A 10,374-nucleotide genomic window follows, 5' to 3' on the forward strand; every position below is an offset into this window, starting at 1 on the left:
TAGTGCTGCTCTGATCTGAAGCCAGGAGCCAGGTGCTTCCTCCTGGTCTCTCATGCGGGTGCAGGGCCCAAGCACTTGGGCCATTCTCCACTGCACTCCCGGGCCACAGCAGAGAGCTGGACTGGAAGAGGAGCAGCCAGGACTAAAACCGGCGCCCATATGGGATGTCGGCACCGCAGACGGAGGATTAACCAAGTGAGCCACGGCACCAGCCCCAGGAGCTACAACATTTCAAAACTTCTTCTTTCCTCTAAACTCTGCCTAAACTTTTTTCTCCCCATTTTGTTTGAAAGGCAGAGAGACATACAGAGAAAGAGAACAAGAGAGAAAGACAGACAGACAGACTGGAACATCTTCCATCTGCTGGTTCACTCCCCTAGACACCCACAACAGCCAGGGCTGGGCCAGGCTGAAGCCAGGAGTCCAGAACTCCATCTGCGTCTCCCGTGTGGATGGCCGGACCCGAGGACTCGAGTCAGCATCTGCTGCCTCCCAGCTGGGTAGGAAGTGGAGGAGCCAGAACCCTAACCAGGCATCCCAAGCGACACCTTAACTGCCCCAGACATCCGCCCCCTGCCAAAACTCTTCTGAATTTTGTGTCTTCAAAGTCACTATTAATATTTTGAGCAAACACACCAGCAGTCTCAGCGTGTCCTTGATGGCACATGACAATGAAAACTGTTATTTGGTCAATCAGTGAGCTTCCACATGTAAAGTTCAAGAGCTTTCATGTTAACCATAACACCTTCATAAAATATTTTAGTGATGATAGGAATGACTTTTTATGTTTGAATTCAGTTAAATCTAAGAAAGAGTTTCACTCGATGCAGCTGGCTAATTATTTTGTGGTTTTAGAGCAAAACTTTTCCATAATTGTTTCATTTTTTTGTCGTGCTGATGACAAATGTGGGTTTGAGCTCCACGGAAACTGATGATCGTATGACCTGAAACCATTACTGTCGCTCCCCGTCTTCGTGGAGGAACGACACAGGACCCTGCGCTGTTCTTTCGTCTGCTCGGCCCTCCCCGGGTTTGCTGCTGGTTCTTCCCGGGTTGGCTACCGACCCTTCCACCTCCGTGGAAGGGCGGTTCCCCCTGCCACTTTCCCCACTTCCGCGGGGGAGCGGCACACCGCCGGCCGGCTCTCTCGGGGGCTGCTCAGGTGTTCCTTCAGATGTCCCTGGTGCATGTTGTCTCTCTCCTCCTTTATAGTCCTCTTCCGCCAATCCCAACTCTGCTACCCACATGCCGAGTACGCTGCTCTCCTCCAATCAGGAGCAGGTCCTGCTGTTTATTGGTTGAACTGGAGGCAGCTGTGTAGAAGCTGTTACCTCCTCTCCCAGCGCCATATTGTGGGAGAGCAGATGCATAGAATAAGTCTTAATTCCAGTAACTTAGTCTAGTCCGAGTTGCTCCCAGTTGCTCCCCACAATTACCACGCTGGGTGATGGAGTGAGTGTCCGGTCTAGCGGCTAAGACACCAGTTAGGATGCCCCATGTTCCAATGCCTGGGTGCAGTTCCTGGCTCTGGTTCCTGACTCCAGCTTCCTGCTAATGCAGACCCTGGGAGGCAGTGCTGAGGGCTCAAGCAGTTGAATCCTTGCCACCCACATGGGAGACGTGGGTTGAGTTCTGGGTTTCCAGCTTCAGCGCAGCCCAAGGCAGGGCCAGCAGTTGAGGGCATTTGAGGAATGAATCAAGTCAGGAACTCTCTCTCTCTCTTTCTCTCCGTCTGTCTCTCTGCCCCTTAAATAAATTCATTTAAAAAATCTTCTTTTAAAAAAGGCATCTTTTTTTTTTCTTTTTTTTTTTTTTTTTTTTTTTTTTTATTTTTGACAGGCAGAGTGGACAGTGAGAGAGAGAGACAGAGAGAAAGGTCTTCCTTTGCCGTTGGTTCACCCTCCAATGGCCGCCGCTGCAGCCGGCGCACCGCGCTGATCCGATGGCAGGAGCCAGGATCCAGGTGCTTTTCCTGGTCTCCCATGGGGTGCAGGGCCCAAGCACCTGGGCCATCCTCCACTGCACTCCCTGGCCATAGCAGAGAGCTGGCCTGGAAGAGGAGCAACCGGGACAGAATCCGGCGCCCCGACCGGGACTAGAACCCGGTGTGCCGGCGCCGCAAGGTGGAGGATTAGCCTATTGAGCCACGGCGCCGGCCCGGCATCTTTTTTTTTTCTGATTACAAAAATACACTTTCCATTTCATGAAAATTTCCTTCACAGATTACAGAAGCTACAGATCAGGCAGAGAACTAATGATCTTTGGTTTTATTCATGAAGTCTGATATCCCACTGGGAGAAGTATTTAGCACATCTTTTTCACTGAGTAAAAAATATGTCAACTTTGTAAAGTGACATATTCTTCTCATACTTTTTGCACTAAACTAAAAATGATATTCAAATGTTTCCCCGGAGTCTTCCAAGAGCCTGGAACTCTTTTTTTTTTTTTTTTAAGATTTATTTATTTATTTGAAAGGCAGAGCTACAGAGAGAGAGAGAGAGTGAGAGAGAGAAATTTTCCATCTGCTGGTTCACTCCCCAAATGGCCGCAACTGCCAGAGCTGTGCTGATCCAAAGCCAGGAGCCAGGAGCTTCTCCCGGGTTTCCCACATGGGTGCAAGGGTCCAAGCACTTGAGCTATCTTCCACTGCTTTCCCAGGCCACAGCAGAGAGCTGGATCAGAAGTGGAGCAGCCGGGTCTCGAACCAGCCCCCATATGGGATGCTGGCTCTGCAGGTGGTGGCCTCACCTGCTATGCTGCAGCACTGGCCCCGGACCTGGAACTCTTGACAAAGTGAGCCAGGCAGGCTCACCCCCACCTGCACCCGCACCCGCATTCGCACCCCCGCCACGGCACTGATGGGCCTCCAGGCCCTTACTTGGTCCGAAGGGAGTTGCCTTTGGTCTCTGTGTCTCCTGCTGGAGCTGGCTTCTGCATTCTGGCTCCTGACACTGCGTTTTCTCTCTCATGGCCACTCCTGCTGTTTCCCTTCGCTCTCCTCCTTGATCCCACTGATCTCAGCTGGCGGTCTCTGTTTTCCCCTGGGTTGGCCTTGCCCCTGGCTGGCTCTATTCCAGTTGACTGTGGGTGTCTTGCTTGGGCCTGGCTGGCCCTAGGATGGAGCCTGCAGCACTAGGCTGCCTGGCCACTTGTCAGCAGAGTAGGGGTGCAAGGGACATGCTCTGTGTTACGGGGGCAGGGGGCTTTCAGGCCTCAGAGGCCTGGCCTTGGTGCAGATGGGCACCATCACCCCAGCTGAGGACAGGCCCGTGCTCCTGCCCACAGACTATCTGTCAGAGCCATCTGCTGGCTTCCGAAGGGCCTGGCCCCGCTGGGTGCCACAATGCTGACTGACACACGTCTTCCCACCCTGTTTATCCAAGAGCCCTTCCACCTCCACAGACCGCCTTCTACTGTATTTCCAGTTGAGGCTGCACTTTCTGTAATTATACACTTTGTGGAGTGCTTTCTGTGTGCCAGGCATTGCACTAAGCATTTTGTACAGATTATCTCTTTAAGCCTAATCACAACGCTCTGAGGTAGGGCTTTATGTCCAGCCCATTTCGCAGATGAGGGAACACAACCTTCGGGAGCTTCCATCATTGGGCAGCCAGCGAATGATTCACCTGCCCCCGTGCTAACTCATCATCCAGGTAATAGGTCACTGGTGCATTTACCTCCCTCTACCCAGAACATTCCATTCCTTGGGCACTAGAGCTTCCACCCTACTGCCCTCAAGCCCCATCATAATGCCAGCTGCCTATTAATACCTAGCAAGACTGCTCCTCGCCCCAGTAGGACACGGCCTGTGTCAGACCTAAGGGAGGCCTATGGGATACCATACACATGTGCCCGCAGATGCTGGGCTCCACGGGGGACGGAGGAAAGAGCCCAGTGCTCTACTGCTCCCTACTCTCCCAGATGTTGCACTTCTCCTTGTTGACAAACTGTAGCCCATTTCTCGGCTCCTGCAAGGTCATGGCTTAACCAGCTACATGGGATGCCGCTGTCAGTGTCCTCTGTCTCCCTCCTGTATGGGATTCCTATGGCTGCTGTGACGTACCAGCACAGCGTCAGTGGCTGCAAACCATACCCATGTGCCGGCTCTCAGTTAGAGTTATTATTATTATTTTTTAATTTGACGGGTAGAGTTATAGACAGTGAGAGAGAGACAGAGAGAAAGGTCTTCCTTCTGTTGGTTCACTCCCCAAATGGCCGCCACAGCGGGCGCTGTGCTGATCCCAAGCCAGAAGCCAGGAGCCAGGTGCTTCCTCCTGGTCTCTCATGGGGTGCAGGGCCCAAGCACTTGGGCCATCCTCCACTGCACTCCCGGGCCACAGCAGAGAGCTGGACTGGAAGAGGAGCAGCCAGGACTAGAACCGGTGCTCATACGGGATGCCGGCGCCGCAGGTGGAGGATTAACCTAGTGAGCCACGGCGCCGACCCCCACAGTTAGAATCAGAAGGCCTAACCTCACGGTGCTGGCTGCGATCCTTCTTCTGCAGGCTGCAGGGGAGAAGCCTGCTGCCTCAGCTACACACTGCCATGTTCTTTCACTCTGCTCCCTCCTCCCGTCTTCCAAGTCCGCAATGTGGCATCCTCAGATTTCGCCCTCTCTCCTTCTCCCTCTTGGACCTTTGCATTTTTTTTTTTAAGATTCATTTATTTATTTGAAAGGCAGAGAGAGAGGTTGGTCTTCCATCCGCTGGTTCACTCCCCAGATGGCCACAACAGCTGGAGCTGTGCCGATCTGAAGCCAGGAGCCAGGAGCCTCTTCCAGGTCTCCCATGCAGATGCAGGGGCCCAAGCACTTGGGCCATCCTCTGCTGCTTTCCCAGGCCATAGCAGAGAGCTGGATTGGAAGTGGAGCAGCCGAGACTCAAACCGGCGCCCATATGGGATGCCGGCGCTTCAGGCGGTCACTCTACCACAGCACTGGCCCCAAACCTGTGCTTCTATTGTCAGATTGCCCTCTCCGGCTCCCCCCTTTTGCTTCTCTCCCACAAGGACTCTGTGATGGCACTGGCCTCGGCTGCATAATCCAGGCTCATCTCTGTTGTAAGATTCTTTCCCTAATGACATCTGCAAAGACCCTTTTGTCATCAGGTATTGCATTTGCAGGTTCTGGGGATTACCATAGCTTTCTAGCCCAACGCCTGGAGACAGGAGGCAGGAGAAAATGGGGGAGGAGGTACATGTGGTGGCAGAGACCCCGGCCAGCTCTACTCCTAATGTACTGTGCGGAGAGGGGGTGGGCCGCAAGAACCTTGAAGAAAGCTGGCCCGCTTCTCAGGAAAGGGAAGGGGCTTTCCTGACTCTGCCCATCCTGCCTTGGGGTGGGGCGGGGGGAGGCGACAGAGGGACAGGAGCTGCCCTTAAACCACACAGTGATGGTCAACAAGGAGACTCACAACTTCCACACACAAGCCTGTTACTGCTGCCCTTGGCCTTGCTGCTCACTGAATCAAGTCCACCCTCCGGCTCTTCCTAGTTAGTGGATGGCCATGTGCCATCTTTGGTGCCCTGGGTGCCAGCCCCTGTGCCCCAGGGAGGTGCACGTTGCTCAGGAGAAAGGGTCTGGAAATACCCTCCACTGGTCTTTCCTTGTTCTCCCCAGCCCCTCACCCAAGGCATTCTGGTCATATTGTGCCATGCACACATCTGTCTCTCAGCACGCTCTCTCTGGGTCACTGCGAGCCTCACTTCGTGGATAATTAAGGTGATGTTCTGTTTTGTTTTCTTTCGCCAGCTCTATGACCTCAAAAAGTTGTTTAGTGATTTCATTCATTCAAATGCAAGTTGTCAGGATCTTGGAACTCGTGGGAAAGTAACGATTTGTAGTGAAAAGTAGACAGACTCTTTAAAGTGACAGCCCCAGGAAAGCCAGGAAAACATCTGTGCGAGTGATGTGGCTGCCATGGAAACCGGGGAATGGGAAATGTTAGGAGCTATGCCGAGGGTTTCTAGGGCCCAGGGGCACCACAACAAAGTCCTTGTGGATTATTGGATTATGTGGCAAACTGATATTCCAAAGGGGAGTTTAAGAAAACAAAAGAACGAATGGATGATTTAATTAATTACTACAAGCTGGACATTCTTTTAACCACCACTCAAGAAATTGAGTTTTGGGTCCAGCATTGCAGTGCAGTGGGTTAAGCTGCAACCTGCAGCGCCAGCATCCCATATAGGCACCAGTTCGAGTCCCAGCTGTTCCACTTCTGATCCAGCTCTCTGCTAATGCACCTGGGAAGGCAGCAGAGGATGGCCCAAGGACCTGGGTCCCTGCTTCCCATGTGGGAGACAAAGATGGAGTTCCCCACTCCTAGCTTCGGCCTGGCCATTGTGATCATTTGGGGAGTGAACCAGTGGGTGGAAAACTTCTCTCTTTCTCTCTCTCTGCCTTTCAAATAAATCTTAAAAAGAAAAGAAGCAGAGCTTTGCCAGCCCTGCTAGAATACCTTTGGCATTTCCCACCCAAATCATAGTGCCTTCCCCAAGTAAGTAACCATGACCCCAACTTTTATGGTAATCATATAAACTGTAGTATTGTCACTCAGTTGTGCATCCCTAATACTATAGTTTAGCTCACCTCCTAAAAATTTCTATTTAAATAGTTTAAGTCACTTTTAAGCTATCCATTGCCTCTATCCCTTTCTTTTCCTTACAATTTATCTGCCGAGCCCCCTGAACCATTTTGTCCTATGAGGTTTCCCGTAGTCTGCCGGTTGCAGATTCAGACTCAGCATAGCACGCTGCCCTACGCCCCTGCCCTCCTGCAGAGGAGATTCGGGCTATAGAAAGGAGAGATGGCGAACTTGACCACCTCATCAGCCTGAGGCTGGTCTGCCACAGGTGGCAAAAGGAGCTCATAATCTGACATTGCCCTTGGACCTGGGCAAAGGGGGCCTGTCCCGGGCCCCATGCCTTGCAGGCTGCCACCAGAACACACAGAATACACATAGCAGAGATTACATGGGCACCTCTGCCATTGTGGGCTCCAGTGGCCAATGGCCTCCTAGCCCTGAGCTATGCCCTGCTTGGTGGACAGCCGCTTGTGTGACCCTGGGGAGTTACTTCTGTCTAGAGCTTGCCTTGTGTTCTCTAGACAAAACGCAGCTCTTTCTGGATGCTGGGAAGGTTTGGGGGCTGTGCCTGGGCAGATCTTGGACATGACCACTGATTCTGAGTGTGGGGAGCAGCTGAGCTGTGGAAGGCTCGGGGGGAAAGAGAAGACCAATTAACTTGTCAAAGCCTTCCTTTTGGATAGCACCAATGCAAGATTCACATGGAAGCAAAAAAAAAAAAAAAAAAAAAAAAAAACAACAACAAAAAAAACCTTTGCCCACCGAAGCTGTGTGTGTCCACAGCATTCTTGCTTCTCCTGTGTTTCAGTTTTGGCTTCCAGAGGTAGCACGTGGTGCCTAAGAAGCACTATGAGCCATTAAATAATTTGCATTACTTTTTTTTTTAAAAAAAGGTTTTATTTATTTTGTTTGAGAGGTAGAGTTACAGACAGTGAGAGGGAGAATCAGAGAGAAAGGTCTTCCTTCCGTTGGCTCACTCCCCAAATGGCTGCAATGGCCGGAGCTGTGCCGATCCAAAGCCAGGAGCCTGGAGCTTCTTTCTGGTCTCCCATGTGGGTGCAGAAGCCCAAGGACTTGGTCCATCTTCCACTGCTTTCCCAGGCCATAATAGAGCAGAAGTGGAGCAGCCGGGACTAGAACTGGCGCCCACATGGGATGCCGGCACCACAGGTGGAGGATTAACCTACTGCTCCACGGTGCCGGCCTCTGCATTACTCTTAAATGTATGTAATATGCATATTATCTACATACACACTCCTAATGTACAGTAAGTATGAGTTCAATTCCTACAGTGGAGCCTACTCATTGAACACTGGCAATGCAAAAAGTCATATATTTAGAAAAATATTTTGTAAGATTCAATTAAATCTCCCAACAAACACAATTTCTGCTTGATTTAAGTAATTTTGACTTTAAGCTCTGATGTGTACATTTTGTTTTACTATTTTATTTGTTATTTATTTGAAGGGCAGAAAGAGAGAGAGAGGGAGAGATTGAGAGAGAGAGAGACAAAGCACTCCCATCTACCAGTTCACTCCTTAAATGCCCGCAATGCCTGGGGCTGGGCCAGGCTGAAGCCAGTAGCTGGGAACTCAGTCTGGGTCTCCCACGTGGATGGCAGGAACCCAACGACTTGGGCCACCGCTGCCCCCTTCCAGGATCTGCATGAGGAGGAAGCTGGAGGCAGGAGCCGGATGCAGGCATTGAACCAAGCACAGCCACATGGGTTGTGGGCATTTGAACCTCTAGGCCAAATGCCAATCCTTAAGTGTAAATTTTAAATAGTTAAACATGGACATGGGGCCATGAAAACGTGGGGGCTGGGCCGGGCCTTGACCTTGTGCGACAAGCTGGAAGGCAGCTCAGAGTAATAGCTCCGCAGCTGCTGCTAATTCTATCCAAACTGCTTTCTTTAAAGCTCTAGGGTTGGCCGGGCCATTCTACTTGGAGAATGCTGCTGTTGCTCCTTTCTGTTTCTATTTCTAACCCTTTGGTTAATTGAACACAGATTGCTTGATTCGTTGCTGTCCTAAAAACCTACTGTTTAGGGTAGCCTGTAGTGGTAAGATAGCAGGATTTCTATTTTTTATATTTTTCTGTTGCTTCCAAATGCTCTTTTTTTAAACATTTTCTAATTTTTCAAATTCCCTTTATATTTTGGAAAATAATTATAAAGAAAAAAGGAAGGGTTGGTGCTGTGGCATACTACGTTCAATCTCCACCTGTGGTGCCAGCATCCCATGTGAGTGCTGGTTCGAGTCCCAGCTGCTCCACTTCGGATCCAGCTCTCTGCTATGGCCTGGGAAAGCGGAGAAGATGGCCCAAGTCCTTGGGCCCCTGCACCCATGTAGGGGAGACCTGGAAGAAGCTCCTGGATCCTGGCTTCAGATCAGCTCAGCTCTGGCCTTTGCGGCCATTTGGGGAGTGAACCACCGGATGGAAGACCTCTCTCTCTCTCTCTGCCTCTCCTTCTCTCTCTGTGTAACTCTGGCTTTCAAATAAAAAAAAATCATAAAAAGAAAGAAAAAGAAAAAAAGCTGCTTGGTGGCCTCTGGTCACTAAGGGCTCACATCAGTCCTTCTGGCCTTGAGCTGCTCCTGCACAAGTGATGTGCCCAGGTTCCCAATGCCGCGAGCACCGTCAGGGCTTTCTGAAATGCGGCTGTTATTGCTTTTAAAACCCGAGTGGCGGCCGGCGCCGCGGCTCACTTGGCTAATCCTCCACCTTGCGGCGCCGGCACACCAGGTTCTAGTCCTGGTCGGGGTGCCAGATTCTGTCCCGGTTGCCCCTCTTCTAGGCCAGCTCTCTGCTGTGGCCCGGGAGTGCAGTGGAGAATGGCCCAGGTGCTTGGGCCCTGCACCCCATGGGAGACCAGGATAAGCACCTGGCTCCTGCCATCGGATCAGCGCGGTGCGCCGGCCGCGGCGGCCACTGGAGGGTGAACCAACGGCAAAGGAAGCCCTTTCTCCCTGTCTCTCTCTCTCTCACTGTCCACTCTGCCTGTCAAAAAAAAAAAAAAAAAGAAAAAAAAAGAAAAAAAAGAAAAAAAAAAGAAAAAAAAAAAAAACGAGTGGCGAGCAGATCCGTGCTTTATTCTCAAGACTGAAAGCACCCATGGTTTAAGGAGGGACCCAGGCTCTCTGGCCCCGCCCACGTGCAGGGGGATCCTTTCAATAAGCGCAGGCACTGGCGGGCTGTGTGTAGGGTCCTGGCAGCGAAAGCGGCTTCAGGGGTCTTGCCTGACCTCAGCTGATCCTCAGGCATCTCTCGAATGGAAGCAGGAACTTGAGCTGCGTGCCAGCACCCCCAAAGCCCTGGCCCTGCATGGGTTGGGGCAGGACCACCCCTGCAGGCACAGGTCATTCAAACTGCAGGAGGCTGCAGATGGCAGCCAGCAGGGATGATGGTTCCAGGGGCGCCTCTGACTGCCTGCTTCCTACGCCAGCCCCATGGTGTGCTCTACACGCATCTGCCCGTGGTCTCCGGGCACCAAGGACATCTCTTGCCTGTGTTCCTCCAGGAGCAATAAACTCTAGAAGTCTCCAGAAAAAAAAAAAAAAGGCAAGCCACTTGGGACACCCACGTTCCGTATTGCAGTGCCTGGGTTCAAGTCCTGGTTCCACGTCCCCTTCCAGCCTCCTGGGAAGCAGCAGATGATGGTTCAAGCACTCAAGCCCCTGGCACTCACGTGGGAGACGGGGATGGAGTTTCAGGCTCCTAGCTTTGGTCTGGCTCAGTCCTAGCAAGCACTTAAGGGAGTGAACCAGCAATCATCTCTCTCTTTTTTCTG

Source organism: Oryctolagus cuniculus, chromosome X, assembly GCF_964237555.1.
Source record: "Oryctolagus cuniculus chromosome X, mOryCun1.1, whole genome shotgun sequence".
NCBI lineage: Eukaryota > Metazoa > Chordata > Mammalia > Lagomorpha > Leporidae > Oryctolagus > Oryctolagus cuniculus.